We start from the raw sequence: 17,014 nt of genomic DNA on the forward strand, positions 1-17,014 counted from the left end.
CACCCCCGGCTTCCTGCGATTCACCAGGGCTCTCAGCCAGCCAGTAACACAGAAGGTTTAGTTAGACGACAGGAACACAGTCCAAAACAGGCCTTGCCGGTACAGACAACAGGACCCCTCAGTCAGGTCCATCTGGGGGGGCCCCAGGGAGGCCACAGCCCCGTTGGGAAGCCCAAGCCCCGTCAGGGCACCTTTCTCCATTTCCCAGCCAGCTCCAAACTGAAACTCCCCCCTCCAGCTGTCTCTTTTCTGGCCTTCCCCTGGCTCCTCCCTCAGCCTTTGTGTCCTTTGTCCAGTTTCGGGGGCAGAGGTGTCACCTGGCCTCCAACCCCCCTCCTGGGGTCTCAGGTTACGTGTTCAGGTATCCTCCCTTCCCCAGTGCAGACCGTCCCAACTCCCCTGCAACCTTCCCAGGTCAATACTCCCCACTCAGCATCAAGAACATTCCCACTTCCTCACACTAATCAGGAAAGATCTTGGAGTCATCGTGGCTAGTTCTCTGAAGACGTCCACGCAGTGCGCAGAGGCGGTCAAAAAAGCAAACAGGATGTTAGGAATCATTAAAAAGGGGATAGAGAATAAGATGGCGATTATCTTATTGCCTCTATATAAATCCATGTAGGGTGACCAGACAGCAAATGTGAAAAATCAGGACGGGGGTGGGGGGTAATAGGAGCCTATATAAGAAAAAGCCACAAATCGGGACTGTCCCTATAAAACCGGGACATCTGGTCACCCTAAAATCTCAGTACACCCACATCTTGAATACTGCATACAGATGTCTCATTTCAAAAAAGACACAGTGGCACTAGAAAAGGTTCAGAGAAGGGCAACTAAAACGATTAGGGGTTTGGAACAGGTCCCATATGAGGAGAGATTAAAGAGGCTAGGACTCTTCAGCTTGGAAAAGAGGAGACTAAGGGGGGATATGATAGAGGTCTATAAAATCATGAGTGATGTGGAGAAACTAGATAAGGAAAAGTTATTTACTTATTCCCATAACACAAGAACTAGGGGTCACCAAATGAAATTAATGGGCAGCAGGTTTAAAACAAATAAAAGGAAGTTGTTCTTCACACAATGCAGAGTTAACCTGTGGAACTCCTTACCTGAGGAGGTTGTGAAGGGTAGGACTATAACGGGGTCTAAAAGAGAACTGGATAAATTCATGGTGGCTAAGTCCATTAATGGCTATTAGCCAGGCTGGGTAAGGAATGGCGTCCCTAGCCTCTGTTTGCAGAGGATGGAGATGGATGGCAGGAGAGAGATCACTTGATCATTGCCTGTTGGGTTCACTCCCTCTGGGGCACCTGGCATTGGCCACTGGCAGCAGACAGGATACCGGGCTGGATGGACCTTTGGTCTGACCCGGCGTGGCCGTTCTTGGCGGGTGCGGGGAGACAACCAAGTCTTGTTCTCTTTAACATTCCACTCTTGTCCCTCTGGTGTCGCTGGGCCTTCCCTGGGAGTGGGCCTGGCCCCTGTGGGGAACCAGCCCTTCCCACCAGTTAATGCCCCTCCTAGCTGGTGATTTCCACTGTGCCAACACTCCACTATCACCTTGGCCTGTGAGCTGCAGCTGTTACAAGTGAGATTAACGCAGGCTGCAATGCACACACCTAAGCTGAAACAGTAACCCCCTTCGGCTCATTGTGATACGTGTCCGAACAGCCAGGTGAGCCAGGCTGCTCCGGCTGGGCATGTCCGTGTTCAGGGGAGACGGGGGGACCTTGGCAAGAGCTGGCGGCAGGTCTCCCGGCATCACCCTCTGCAGCTGTCCACGTTTCAACTCCCTTCCTCGGCCGCTGGGGTGTTGGGTCCAGTAGCGGGAGGGGGCTTAGCAGCCATGGCATAGCAGGCTAACTGGACTCGCTCTCTTCCCCTGCCAAAGCCAGGCAGCCACATTTGCCTCTGCCCTGCATGGTCCTGGCCCATGTGCTGTTCCTTGCCCCTCCCAGTCCTGCAGGGCCAGTGCCGTGCGGCCGGGGAAGGGGGTGGATCGGGCGGGCCCCAGCCTAGCAGGATGCTGGTGCATCTCCTGGATGTTCGATTCTCCTGCCGAGTGCTGGAGTTGGTGCTGTGTGTTCGGCAGAGAGCAGTGCTGACCCGGCGGCCTGCTGCCCACAGCTGTGCACAAGCCCTGGGGCTAATCTGTGCATGTGTGAGCTGGGCCAGACCACAGCCACTGGGTTTGTGCTAAGATCTGGGCAGTTCTGGCCCTGGGATCTGCCAGGCAAAGGACTATCACAGGACAGCCCAGGGGCTGCAGGCCGGGAGCAGACACTGCTGCCCACACTCTGCTGCGCCGCGCCTGGCTCGGCCCCTGGAGCTGGGTGTTCAATCAGGACAGGGCTCTACCGCCTCTGCCCACAGGAGGGCGGCCAGAGTCCATCAAATCCCCATCCCCTGAGCGCCTCGTGCCCCCTTTTGCAGGAAAGGCACCTGCCGCCCCCCAGCCTGGCTCCCTTGCAGTGTCACCCAGTCCTGCTCCCCCCTCCAGAGGGTGAGTGGGCTCTGCCCAGCCAGTCACCACCCCCTGGCTCGAATCTCCCCCAGCGCAGCAGGCAGATGGGCTGAAAAACCCCTTCCTGGGGGCAAAGGGCACAACAGGGCAGGGAACTTAGTCCTCTGGGTTCAGCCCTGGGGCAAACACAAGCAGGTCCCCCTCCTTGAGACTCTGGCCTGGGTGGGGCTTGTTACTGGCCTGGAGCTGCTGCGTCCCAGGCAGCTCCCCGCAGAGTGTCCCCGGGCTGCAGGGCCTCTGCCAGGGCCCGTCCTACCAGCCGGCGCTGGGACTGGCGTAGCCCCGCTGCATTAGCTCGCAGGGTGGGAGCTGGGGGCAGTCCCTGGGCAGGGGGTGACTCAGCTGAACTCTGAGCAGGGCCTTGGGCCCCTCCCTGCATGGCAGCAGTCCCTGCCCAGGCCCGCGAGTGCTGCGGGGTGAGCCTGGGCACGGGCACTGCTTGGGGTTCAGCCTGCCCGTGGCAGCTTATGGGAGGGGGCTGCCCCAGGCCTCACAGGTGGGGGGGCAGGGAGACAGATACGCCATCCCCCTCCTCCCACTGAGAGCTGGGTCCCTGAGCTGGCTGGCGCTGCCCCTGGCGGGTGATCCTGGCTGGACAATGAGGGGTTGGGGGGGCTCAGGCCCCCGGCCACCCCCTCTGTTCTCACCTCAGCCTGCTTCTCCATTGGCCGTGGGCTCGTCCGTCTGGACAGGGGGTTGGGCTGGGGATTGGGGGCAGGGGATGCTCTGGCTGTGACTCTGCTGGAGCCATCCCTGGTGCAGCTGCCCCAGGAGCTAAATCCATGAGGTCCTTGGCCTGGGGTATGAAGCGCAGGTTTTGCTGAGTGCCACTGAATAGAAGTAGTGAGGGATTGTGGGGTGCCCTTACCCCAAAATGCTGCTCTCCCCTCAGGGATCAGAGCGATCCTGAAATTGGGGGTGGGGGGCTCTGTTGGCACCATTTCTCTTTGAATTGGGGGGAGCCCAGGGCTGGGGTAGCAGGGGCTGCGAGTCAGGAGTGAGGGGCATCGGCAGGGCCAGGGGGAGCCCAGGGCTGGGCTAGCAGGGGCTGCGAGTCGGGAGTGAGGGGCATCGGCAGGGCCAGGGGGAGCCCAGGGCTGGGCTAGCAGGGGCTGCGAGTCAGGAGTGAGGGGCATCGGCAGGGCCGGGGGGGGGCAGGGCTGGGCTAGCAGGGGCTGCAAGTCGGGAGTGAGGGGCATCGGCAGGGCCAGGGGGAGCCCAGGGCTGGGCTAGCAGGGGCTGCGAGTCGGGAGTGAGGGGCACCGGCAGGGCAGTGCCGGGGGGAGCTGCATACTCAGTGTCTGTTTAGCCCAGGCCGGGGCCTGGGAGCACGGAGGCTGAGGTGGGGCTCTTGCTCTTTCAAATGCTGTAAATCCCCCAGCCCAGAGCCACCTCCCAGCCCGGTGGCCTGTTCTCTCCCTGCTGTGCCCAGTGGTCCAGGAACCTCCCTGCTCTTGGCCACGCGGAGGTCCTGGGGCCTGGCTGGGCGGGGGCTCTCTGCACAGGGCTGATCCCCCAGGGACACCTCCCGCTCCCAGGGCACAGAGCCATGGAGCAGCCACATCCCCCGAGGAAGTGCCCCCTCCCCAGCTCCGTCTCGGCAGCCAGCTCCTTCCGCGCCCACACGCTGCGCTTCCCGCGGGCCCGTTTCTCGGCGGCCAGCAGCCTGCGAGGGGCGGGGGTTGCAACGGGCCCATGCTCCATAAACCCTCCCAGCCCTTGTGGCTTTGCCATCTCCAGGGTGTAAATCAGATGCAGATGGGGGCGGGGGGGGGGGACGGGACGGAGCCTGCTTGTGATTACGGCTGTTAGGGGCAGGCATGGCCCCAGATCCTGCCCCAGGGCAGCCCCCCAGCCCGGGGGGAGCTAACGCTCCCCCTCCCGAGCCCTCACGGCAGGGCGTCCGGGGCAAGAGCTGAGCTGACCGTGGGGTGCGCGTCCTGGCACCGCAGGCTGGCCCCAGGCTCGCAGGCCAGGGTGTAGGGCAGTCCCTGGCTCTGCCCCTCCCCCACAGCCGGCGGCGCTGGGGTGAAGGCCCCACTCGAGGGGGCGCCCAGGGACTGGGGCTCTGGCGCCTGTCGGTGAGGAGCAGCCGTGCCGGGCGGGGGGTGAGGACCAAGCGGACGTGAGCTCTGTGCACCCCCCGTACCGGGGGACCCAGTCCCGCCCGAAAGCCTGGAAATTCGCAGGGCCGGGGCCTCTCCGTGGTGAGCCGGGGCCAGGCTGCCCCGGCCGGCAAGGCGGGGAGCTGCGAAGTGCAGGGCTCCAGCCTGGGGCCTGGCTCTGTGGGGCTGAGCCCGACGTGCCCGGGGCAGACAGGAGCTGGGCTTGGCCCTGCCTGGAGCTCCCCTCCCCCAGCTCGCCAGGCTGGGCTCCCCAGCCCCTGGGTTAATGTTTGCTGGGAGGGCGCCTGGTTAAACCTTAACAGGAATCCGTGATTGCAGCTCCGATTCCCCCCCCCCCCGATAACAGTCCCTGGGGGAGCCGGGGCCTGGAGGGGGGTGAGGGGACGGCGACCCCCCCCCGGGAGAGGCAGAGGGGCTGGCACGGCCCAGGCTCCATGACTGACACTCTGTAGTTGCCATTCAGTGGCCTGAACGTGCTGCCTAGGCACCGGCCGCAGCCTGTGTTGCTGGGAGCTCGTCCCAGGGGGGAGCCCACAGGCCCCGGTGCCCCCACCTGCCCACCGCAGCGAAGGGCCCCGGCTCCAATCCAGGCAGGGAGGGGGCAGAAGGGGGTTCCCAGCATGGACCCTGGCTCCTGGGGATGGCACTGGGGCAGGGCGCCAGCCTTCGGCCTCTCCCCCCAGCTGCCTGCAGCTCCTCAGGGCACCGACCGGCTGGGTTCCCCACGTGCTGCAGGCTGGGGTCTCGGCCCCGGCCCTGCTGGTAACAGGCATTGTGGGAAGCGGCCAAAGGCCCTAAAGCTGACGCTTCTCAAGGCCAAACCCCTGGCGGGAGCCGGGAGCCTTTGGCCTGGGCTGGGCTGGTTCTCTCGGCGCTGGGCCACCGCCTGAGGCCGCATTGACACGGTGTTCGGGGCTGTGGGGCCCAGGCCTGTTCTGTGCCCCCCGGGCCATGGTGTGGGCAGGGGGGCCCTGGACGGCTCACGTCAGGCCTGGGGCTCCGGGGCAAGGGGGGCTGGTCTCCCAGACAAGGAGCCAGGAGAGGCCAAGAGAAACGTCCCGAAGGAAGGGGCCCTGCAGCCGGGAGCGGCAGAGGGGAAGCGGCCGCAGCTCACGGCCCAGGCCAGCACAAGGGCTGCTGTGTTCCCCGCGGCCGCGGCTGCCGCCCAAGAGAAACATTGTTGGCACCAGGCAGCTCGCTGCCGCCGCAGCAGGGACCTGGGGCTGTCACACAGAGGAGCAGGGACAGATGAGGGGGAAGGGGAGGGGGCCGGTGGAGCGCACCTTGGAGAAACCCCCTGGGCTGGACGCGGCCTCGGCCCCTGGGCAACGCAGACACAGGGCGGCGTGTCAGACACACTGCGGAGACACGCATCGTACACACCTGCACATACACGCTCGCACCGCGACACCTCCAGCCACATTGTTCCCTGTGCCTGCTCCATGCACGCCCACGTGCACACGGACCACGCCGCCTCCAACGGTCCCTTGCACACGCGGTAACGCCTGTGCAAATCAGCCTGTCCCCCGGCCACGGGGTGCCCCATCCAGCCTGCAGAGAGATCTGGGCGGCCAACAGACGCTACGACCTCAGCCGCCTTGTCGCTCGGGCACACACCGTACCTGCCCCTCCGGGGGGAGGGTGGGTGGGGGGCAGGGAGCAGTGGGGTGGGTGGGGTAGGGTGGAGGCAGTGTCCCAGTCCGCGTTGGTCTGACTGGTGTGGGGCAGAGGCCAGTGGTGAGGCTCCTAGTCCTTGGGGCAGCGTGTGGGGCTGGGGGCTCAGGAGTAGCAAGGGGGGGATCACAGCTCAGCCCCCCCCCCGGGCTCTGCCGTCCAGGCCCAGCCCCAAGCAGAGGGGGCTCCTTGCCCTGGGGGGGGGGGGAAGGAGCTTTCCCACATGGGGGGAGATGAGGTGCCCCAGCCCTGCCCCATGGCCTGTTTCCTGGCCCATTCCTGGCTGCCCTGGGAGCTGGGCTAAGGGCCGGGCAGGGCTGCCTTCCCCACACTCAGCTCTGCCCTGGCTGGGGGGGCAAAGGTGCCTCCCCCTTCTTTCTGGGCCCAGCCCATGGGGGCTCACCTGGCCTCGGACTGGTAGGGACCAGCATGAGGGGTGGGTCACCCCACCTGCCCTGCGGGGTCCTACACCTCCCTCAGAGCAGCTGGTGCAGGGACCCTGCCCGTGAGCCCATCCCCGCACCCAGCAGCAGCCCCACACCTCTCCCCGGCCCCAGCCCCGGCCCGGAGCTGGCTCCAGGGGTCCTGGGAGGGCAGCAGGCCCGTGCGTCTCGCCGGGGCAGCTGCTCTGCAGAAGGAGCCAGTCAGTAGCGAGTGGGAGCAGGGCCCGGGGACCCGCGGCCTGGCACGGCGCTGGGGAGAGCAGCGAGCTGTGTGTGTGCAGGGCTCCGGCTGCGTCTCTGACCTCCCGCCGCGGCTCCAGGCTGGTCCCCCCCCCACACACACACACACAGACGCCTGGCTCCAGCTCCAACCACACCATTAAAATCTAGTTGTAACTGGGGGGGAGGGGGAGATCACCCTAGCGCCAATTGGATCCAGGCTTGCAATAGACTGGGGGGTGGGGCTGCTGCAGCTCCCTGGGCCAGGCTGGGCCAGCCCCACAGGGCGCGGGACGGGCAGTTACATCTCCCCACCCGATGGGAGGGGCCGTGAGCTGCGTGCTGCCCTTACCTCAGCCTGGCCCCCAGGAGCACCCCCCCATCCAGCTCCCCCCCCCCTCCCACCTCCCCTCAGCCCCGGGGCAAGTCCTGCAGCAGCAAGAGGCAGCGCTGGGCGGCCGCAGGCCCTGCACGTGCAGCTGCTGTGCCCAGGCCAGAGCTGCGGCCTGCAGACACTACAAGTCCCAGCATGCACTGCTCCATCGCAGCTCTTTCCCGGGTGGCAGCAGCCCCCTCCCCAGGCCCTGGCAGAGCAATGGACCCAGGCAACGTGCATGTTGTACCAATATAATAAAAAAAAACCAGCAGGATCTTATTAAGAGGGATAAGGCAAAGATGCCACATTTATTGTAAATACCATAACAAAACAAAAGACAATGTTTTCCTACTTGTTTCCATTACTACTTATTCCTTATACACACACACACACACACACACACACATTCATCCACACAATCATTCATTCAGGTTCTGTATAGATGTTATAGTTACCAGCCTAGATGTTGCTCATGCCAAGTTACTGGCCAGGTATCTTGGTCATGAGGATGGAGCCGAGTCTGTGTCAGATGCATCTGATGCTCCTGGAGGTTGGTATCAGAACCATAGACTCAAAGTCCTTAGTCTTTAGAGTCCAGTTTTATAGGGATTTTTCCCTATGTTAGTTCATAGGAGTTGCCTCATTCTGCTGTTGCTAAATCAATCAGCAGATGGCTGGCTCCATTCTGTCAGATGCTTGTTTTTCCTTCCTTTGAGGTGTGGTGGGTCATCTGGTTGATCCCACTTGACACCTTCTTCAGCCAACACTGAATTCTTCAGACTGGTAACTCCCTAACCATTCAGTCACATACATTCTCTATCTTAATCACATCTATTTCACTGTTTCTTTACTTTTTGGGGTGTTACCAATTTATGTGAGACTCCCTGTCTTTTAACAATCAAAGATAAAGTGAGATGAAAACTTACAGAGGGTGGGGGTCTCTATTTATACACTATAACAGCTACTGTTTTGGCTTACTTAGAGATAATTAATGTTTAACAAGTTTTATACAAAGTATTTCTTTGAGCAGGCTTCACACAGACACAGCTGGTGGCTTGCAGGTTAGAATCACAAATTTACTTTTAACATAAACCTTTAGTTATGAGGCATCAATTAACAATAAGTCATTTTTTATATAAACCATGTCTAATATAAACCTTCTTTAATATCCCTACATGCACCCACCCTAGTACCCGGACTGCAGGGCTGAGCTGTGCCTGGCCGGGACGCCCCGCCCCCCATGGCGTGGCCACGTGCCCCACCCTGCACCTGGCCAGATCAGCAGGGCAGTGCTGCTTCTGGGGCACGTGCACAGGAGCAGGGGGGGTTGTGTGGCACCCGTGGAGCAGGGGGTTGGGCGGGTGCCCGTGGGGCATGTCCAGGTGCTTGTGGCAGTGCCAGGCCCACGGGGCAGGGTTGCCCCATTGGGCTGGTGCCTGAGGTGGGTGGTGCTTACAAGCCCTGCCTGTGTCCCTTCCTCCTGGCTGCCTCTGACCAGCCTCCAGGGCTCAGGGCTCCGGGTGGCTTCAAGGGGTTTCTGCTGGCCCATCACCCCTGCATCGAGCCAGCTTGGGCCCTGGTGCTCGACCCCAGCGGGGCCGGGGGACGAGCTGTGGTGGAAGGGGCCAGCGCTGAGCGAGGGGCTGGGCTGCCCTGGCTTGGAGCGGAGTCGGCGCGGAGCCAGGCAGTCCCTGGCTGGCCCATAGGCCTGTCCTAGGTCCCCACGTGTGCCAGGTTCAGCACGCCCTGGCAGACCTCTGCGACGCTGCCGACTCCGCCTCTGGGCTCTGCTGAGCCCTGGCAGGAGGCACCACATCTCGTCCCAGCTGGGGGCACCTGCCCTTTCCTGTGGGGTACATGGAGCCAGGCTGTGCCCACAGAAAGGTGTAGCTCCAGGACCTGCTGCCAGCATGGGCACCGAGCCTGGATCCCCGTGGCACCCTGCCTGCCCCTCCCTCCCTGGGCCTCCTGCGGCGCCGCCTGGGGAGCACGGGGTGGGGGTGGGGGCGTTCCTTGCTGCCTTGGTTGCCTCCTCCACGTGCGGATGGCTGGGGTGCCCTTGTGCCCGGCGCTGGGAGCAGTTACACATGGCCCCGCCCCCAGCCCGCTCAGGGCCCCTGCTGCGCTGGGGGGACTGTAGGACAGGGACTAATGGGAGCACCGCTGCCCCCTGCTCCCCTGAATGAAGCCCCGTTAGGAGCTGACTGACACGATCCCTGTCACATGACGTGCTGCAGCCTGGCGGAACCAGCCCCTGGCCCAGCAGCCCCTGTGCCCAGGCGTGGGCGGCGGCACTAGAGACCGGCTGTAGGGACCACGGGCGCTACAGCGGGGTGGGCCCATGGCCTGTGCTCTGCACACAGCAGGCTAGTCACAGGCTCGGCTGGCCTTGGGCGTTGGGAATCCAGGGGCCGTGGGGAAGCCCCCGGCAAAGTCCCGGCCTCAGGATCTTGGGGCCGTGTCTGGCAGGGCCTGGCCTCGTCTGCACAGACACAGGCGGGCCCAAGCGCAGGGCCCTGTAACATTGAACGAGCACCGCCCAGTGCCCCAGGCCTCATGCCCCCAGCTGGATTCAGGGGGCCTGGGGTCTTTGGCGGCGGGGGGCCCCCCGCCACCAAATTGCCACCGAAGACCCGGAGCGAGTGAAGGACCCCGCTCCAGGGGCCCCAAAAAACTCTCGTGGGGGCCCCTGCAGGGCCCGGGGGCTGGAGCAAATTGCCCCACCCGCCGGGCAGCCCTGGCTGGGGACTGCACCCGCACTGAGTCCTGCTATCAGCTGGAAGTCACGAGGTTGGGGGCAGGGTGTTCCCAGGGCAGCAGGCTGTTCTCCAGCCTGTATGTGGGGGGTGCCCAGGGAGCCAGCACCACCCTCACCTCCCCGGCCCTGCTGCAGCAGCCCCACGAGAGAAAATACCCAGAAGAGCAAAGAAAGCTCCAAGGATCCGCAACAAAACCAGGGCCTGGGCTGCAAACGTCCTCGCGCAGGCTGGGGGGGCATCCCCCACTGGCCGGAGGAGGGCGGGTGAGGGGCCCCGTGGCCTGTCTACACTAGGGGGATCCATAGGCAGGTTTCTCCCCGGCAGGTTCGAGCAGGCGGGGATCACGCCAAGGCCCCCGCACTGCAGGGCAGGCTACAGAGGCAGGGGGGCAGTGGCGTGTCCTGGGGACATGGGGGCTAAGGAAGGGCCCCGATTCGCTGCCCTGCCCCTGGCGGCTCTGGCAGGAAGTCTCAGCAGACGTGTTTATTGGTGGGATTAGGGCTGTTTAAACCCCAGGCTCCCTGCTCCAGAGTTTATGAGAGTCTCTAATGGGCTCCTAATGAGGGTCACAGCCGCTTTATGGCATTGGCAGCGATAATGGCTCAGCTAATTACACCAGCAATTAGCCACCGAGCTGCCTCTGCCATGTGCTCACTGGGCTAGCGAGGGGGGCAGGCGGTGGCACCCGGAGAATTCCTCGGCAGCCAGGACCATCGGCAGGGCCCGGCCACCCCCGCTCGCTGTGCACTCGCGCCCTGGGCCTGCAGCCGGGAGCAGGCATGAGCTGGGGCACGCGAGAGCTCGTGAGGGGCCGGGCCGCACGGTGCCCTTGTCACTACAGCCACGGTGCCGAGGCTGCTAGGTCCTGCCCTTGGGCTGTGCGTGTAAATGTCTCCTGGTTTTTTACATGGATTTGATTATGATCACCCAGCACCTCAGTAAGGATGAGCCAGTGACCCCACAGGCCCAGTGGAGGAGTTTCCCAGGCACTCCTAGCCCGGCTGCACCTACATGCTGATCAGCAGTGTCGGCTCATGCCCAGCCTCACGGAGACGCTGGCTTACGAGTTTGGAGCAATCAACACAAGCGTGCAGCAGGGTGCCATATGCCTCGCCCGCCGATGCCTGCTGGAACCTCCCTCCTCCTCCCCCGGCTTTGTGTCCTGTAGATGTCCGGTGTTGGGGCTCGGCCCTCTCAGGTGCGGCCGGGAGCCAGGCCGCCTCACAACACGGCCTAAACCAGCAGTTCAGTCTCCAAAGGTCCAAGCCCTAGGTCAGGGCGGGTCAGCGAACAATAGTCTAAGGGCTCAGACCCTCAGGCAGGGGTTGAGCAACACAAACAGTAATTTAAGCCCGAGCCCTTAGTCAGGGCGGGGCAACAGACAGCAGTTCTGGGCTCAGACCCTCAGGCAGGAGCTGAGCAAACGCCCAACAGGTGAGTCCAGACTTCTATGTCTGAGCGCTGGTGGGAGGGGGAGGCTGCCACCCGTGGGTGGGGTGGCAGGGGGGACACAGGCCCACCCACTCCACTGTGTCCCAGCCCGGGGCCCTAACAGCAGCAGTTAGTCTGCTGCTGTGTCGGTGGGGTCCTGACCGCAACACACCGACATCGGCTCGAAGTCTGCAGTAGCCAGACTGGGGTCAGCTACCCCCGGGCTACTTCCCATCTCCCCCTCCATGGTACCTGCTCATCGCTGGTGTCCGCAGCGGGGTCCCACACCATGGGCTCCTCGGCGGGCTGAGGGCTGGCTAGCTCGGGCTGCTCCTCAGGATTCAGGTCAGGGGGACGCTCGGGCAGCTCCTCGGGGTACCGGGCTCGGGAAAGGCTCGGTCCAGCAGGAGCTCGGTCAGGAGCATCTGTCCTCTCCGGCCACCGGGCAGCAACTGAGCGCTGGGCCTGGGCCTTTATACTTCCTGTCCCGCCCCTTGACTTCCAGGGGGCGGGGACAGGTGGAAGTGGCTCCGCCCACTGCGGCGGCGGCTGTTCTGGCTCGGCCCTCTCAGGTGCGGCCAGGAGCCAGGCCGCCTCACTACATGTCCACTTGTGCCTGGCTCCGCATGTTGGGTGATCTGGGGCAGGGGCTGCATATTTTATTTGCCTGGGACCTAGCACCCACTGGGTGTGGTATAACGACTACCTGGTGTAAGACTCCGCACTTATACACCCACTGCTCGCGCCAGGAGCTGCACACGCATTAACCAGGGGATTCATACTGTAGTTAAGGACCTAGTTCCATCCCTCTGCGTTGCTGCATTGTGTGGAATCCAGCACTGTTACATCCTGGCTCTTACAGTGAGTAACGGAGAAAATGGAAGTAACAAGAATGTTGTGAGTCACCCGGCTGTACCGGACACAGCCCGACCTGCCCATCACATGGAGTCACCCGGCTCTACGGGACACAGCCCGACCTGCCCATCACACGGAGTCACCCGGCTGTATGGGACACAGCCCGACCTGCCCATCACACGGAGTCACCCGGCTCTACGGGACACAGCCCGACCTGCCCATCACACGGAGTCATCCGGCTGTATGGGACACAGCCCGACCTGCCCATCACACGGAGTCACCTGGCTCTACGGGACACAGTCCAACCTGCCCATCACACGGAGTCACCCGGCTCTACGGGACACAGTCCGACCTGCCCATCACATGGAGTCACCCGGCTCTACGGGACACAGCCCGACCTGCCCATCACACGGAGTCATCCGGCTGTATGGGACACAGCCCTACCTCCCCATCACACGGAGTCACCCGGCTCTACGGGACACAGCCCGACCTGCCCATCACACGGAGTCACCCGGCTCTACGGGACACAGCCCGACCTGCCCATCACACGGAGTCACCCGGCTCTACGGGACACAGCCCGACCTGCCCATCACACGGAGTCACCCGGCTCTACGGGACACAGCCCGACCTGCCCATCACACGGAGTCACCCGGCTCTACGGGACACAGCCTGACCTGCCCATCACGAGGAGTCACCCCCGCCCCCCGCCCAAACAGCAGCAGTTAGAAAAGGCCTCAGTGCGGCGCAGACAGCGAGTGGTCCCTGCAGGGTCACACCGAGAGGGACAGGGTCCCAGGCGGAGCCCAGTGACTGGGCAAATCCGACAGCGAGCTGAACGCTGAGGCAGGCTCTGCGGCTGGGTCCAAGGGCAGGAGTCGGGAGCGCTGGGGTCTGTTCCCAGCCCCATCCCGTGAGCTTGGGCAAATCACTTCCCCTTTCAGTGCCTCAGCCATCAATGATAAGGAGGCCCTGCTCCTAGCGGTGCTCACCCCAGCCCAGCACCGGCCTGCGCAGGCCTCAGCAGCCAGGGTGTGGGATGGGTGTTCCACCCGGCACCCAGCAGCTGGTTCATCTCTGCAAATAGTGGGGGGGGGTCGATGTCTCTGTGTGTGTACGGTGTGTGTATGGGGGTGTCTGTGTGTGTGTACAGTGGGGGGAGGGGTGTCTGTGTGTACAGTGTGTGGGTGGGGGTGTCTGTGTGTCTGTACAGTGGGGGGAGGGGTGTCTGTGTGTGTACAGTGTGTGGGTGTGTGTGTCTGTGTGTGTACAGTGGGGGGAGGGGTGACTGTGTGTGTGTGTGGCTGTGGCTGGCAGCGCTTTGAAGCGCTAAGTGTAGTCAAAGCGCCAGCGCTGGGAGAGAGCTCTCCCAGCGCTGTCCGTACTCCACCTCCCTGTGCGGCTCCCAGCGCTGGGCTTTGACCACACTGGCGCTTTGTAGCGCCGCAATTTGCAGTGCTGGAGAGGGTGTGTTTTCACACCCTGCTGCAGCGCTGCAAATTTGCAAGTGTAGCCAAGCCCACATGTGTATGGGGGGAAAGGTGTCTGTGAGTGTACAGGGGGGAGGGGTGTCTATGTGTGTGTACAGTCAGGGGAGGGGTGTCTGTGTGTGTACGGGGGGGAGGGGTGTCTGTGTGGGTGTGGGTGTGTACGGGGGAGGGGTGTCTGTGTGTGTACAGTGGGGGGGAGGGGTGTCTGTGAGGGTGTGGGTGTGTACGGGGGAGTGGTGTCTGTGTGTGTACAGTGGGGGGAGGGGTGTCTGTGTGGGTGTGGGTGTGTACGGGGCGGGGGGGGAGGGGTGTCTGTGTGTGTACAGTGGGGGGAGGGGTGTCTGTGTGGGTGTGGGTGTGTACGGGGGAGGGGTGTCTGTGTGTGTACAGTGGGGGGAGGGGTGTCTGTGTGGGTGTGGGTGTGTACGGGGGAGGGGTGTCTGTGTGGCATCTTGTCTGTGTGTGGCAGCAAAGAATCCTGTGGCACCTTATAGACTAACAGACGTTTTGCAGCATGAGCTTTCGTGGGTGTACCCACGAAAGCTCATGCTGCAAAACGTCTGTTAGTCTATAAGGTGCCACAGGATTCTTTGCTGCTTCTACAGAACCAGACTAACACGGCTACCCCTCTGATACTTGTCTGTGTGTGTGTGTCTGCGTGTGATTTGGAGCAGAATCAAGCGGGTGCCCGCGCTGGGGAATCGCTGGGGCTGGGGCAGGTGCCTGCCCGTCAGGGAGCCCCCTGGGACTTCGCTGCCGGGCTGATCCCTTTCCCCTCACTCCAGGGGAGGCTGCCTGGGGCTGGGGCGAGGGGGGGCTGCCATCAAACCCCTCCCACGACTCCAGGACCCCACTAGAGAGACTCCCTTGAGGACCTCCAGGGGCAGGGCCCCTCCTGGCTACCCAAGCCGCAGCTCTCTCTGCCCCGGGGCCCTGGGGGTCGCCACACAAGGACCCCTCTAGAGAAGACAGGCCCTGGGGGGGGGGGCACCTCTCTCTGCCTGGAGCCGGCCCTGGCAGGTTTTCCCAGGACAGCCGTACCGGCCTGGGCACAGCTGCATGGCGAGAGAAGGGCTGACGCCGTCTAACCACGCCTGGCTCGGGCGCAGGTGGCATCGCGGGATCCATGGGACCCACGCCGGCCACATGCTGTGCCGTTTACGCTGGCCAGGGCAGAGCAGGCCAAGTGGCCACCCACTTGTGGCTCCCGGGGTCACCGGGTCTGGCTTGTCCCACGGGAGGAGCTAGACCCTGTTCCAGTTGCTCAGTGACTTTCCGTTCCCAGGGGGAGGAGGGGCAGCACCGGGTCAGGCCAGCACAGACACTGCAGCCGGCTTCCTAGTTCTGATCGGAGACGGGACAAGGAGACCGGGGCAGTTCCCCCTGAGCCCTTCCATCCCTGGGGAGCCCAGGGGCCGGGCTGGGGCGGCCTGCAGACGCCCACGCCCCTGGCCCAGGCAAACGGCCAGACCCGCGGGGTTTGCACATCAAAAGGCCCAGCAGAGTTTGGCCTATTGGAGGAGCTGTTAATAAAAGTACCATTGGAGTCTGCCCCATGCAGCAGCGGGGCCCCCAGTCATTAATGTGCCTGAGCGAAGGCAGCGCAGCCAGGCCAAGGCCCCCCCTGGCAGGCCATTGAGAGGCAGCAGAAGGCAGGGCCTGGGCCCTGAGGCAGGAGGCAGAGCCTGGGGTGGGGGAGATAACAGGCAGCTGCATGGGGGCGGGTCGCTGAGATCCCTTTGGAATGTGACTTTGGATCCAGGGAGATGTGATCGAGGGCTGCAGCCCCCCACCCCCCAGCAGAGCCAGGTGGGCGGGTCAGGCCCTTATCCCCCCCCCCCCGTGATACCTACAGAGCCCACAGCTCACTTCCTTGGGTCCCCTGACCCACCTGGGCTCTCCCATGCCTACAGCTTAGGGCAAACAGCGCCATCCGACCATCTCGTTTGCGCTCCTCCCTAGCCCAGGCCGGAGGGTTTCACCCCCTTTCCCCTGCCTTGAGCCCAGTCACGTCTGCCAGGAAGGCACCAGCCTGGCTCGGACGCCACCGAGAGATGGCGAATCCCCCGCGGCCCTGGGGAGTTTGTCCCGGTGGCTAGTGGTCTCAGGTCACATTTAGAGTTTGTCTGCGTGGGGAGCTGTCCTGGCCTCGCTGCCCGGGCGTGGGGACGGCCCTGGGGCGCTCCTGGCTACTCCAGCTGTGGAGCGCTGCGGGATGCTCAGTCCTGTAGACCAGCCCTTGCGCTGGAAACTCTTCTGGGCAGGGACCTGCTCGGTTACGGGTTTAGATGGGGCCTGGCACAACAGGGCTCCGCCAGGTCACAGACCAAGGCAGGAAAGTTCCAGGTGACATAAGATGCGATTTTCCCAGCGGAGGGTGACGAGCCACGGGAATTACTATGGAACGGGCTGGATTCTCCAGCACCCGGAGTCCTGGCATCCACCCAGACGGGCTCTCCGAGATCTGCTCGAGCCCACACCCAAGCTGGTGGGCTCCACGCACACACCACGAGGTGAGTGGAGGGAGGTTCTCCAGCCTGCCCAGGTGAGACTGGTCCTGAGCCTGCATTTCTGCCCCTGCTCGCTCAGCCGGTGAGCTAAGGGCCTGAAGCCAGTGGGGTCTGTCCCTCTGCATGTTCCCGTCTGGGGCTCTGCCAGGCTCTCGTGAGCTGAGATCCTGTGGCAGTGAGTTCCGCAGACCAGGGGCATTGTGTCAATGCTGCATGCTCTCTCCGCACGCTGGGAGGGCTGGGCCAGGGACAGCTATTGTGGCAAGGGGCAGAAGACCTCAGGGCCAGGGGGTCACAGAATCATGGGACGGGAAGGGACCTCCCCAGGTTATCTAGAGCAGGCCCCTGGCAGCAGGGGAGAAGGGCTCCTGGCAGGCGGTGGTGCCGCCCCTGGGTGCTGCCCTCTCAGCTCCCCGTCCCTGCCTGGCTGGGCGGGGACCCCCCAGGGAAGGCCCGTTCCGTGTTGGGGCCCCCCAGGCGCCCGGGGGCAGGAATGCGGCTGACCCGAGCGTGAGCAGGGCCGGCCGGGGGCGGGGCGGGGGCGGCCCATTGTTGGTCGGTGTAACCCGAGCGCTGCGCTCCGCCCGCCCAGCGGCCCCTCCTGCGCTGC

This window comes from Mauremys mutica, chromosome 8 (genome assembly GCF_020497125.1).
Source record: "Mauremys mutica isolate MM-2020 ecotype Southern chromosome 8, ASM2049712v1, whole genome shotgun sequence".
Lineage (NCBI taxonomy): Eukaryota > Metazoa > Chordata > Testudines > Geoemydidae > Mauremys > Mauremys mutica.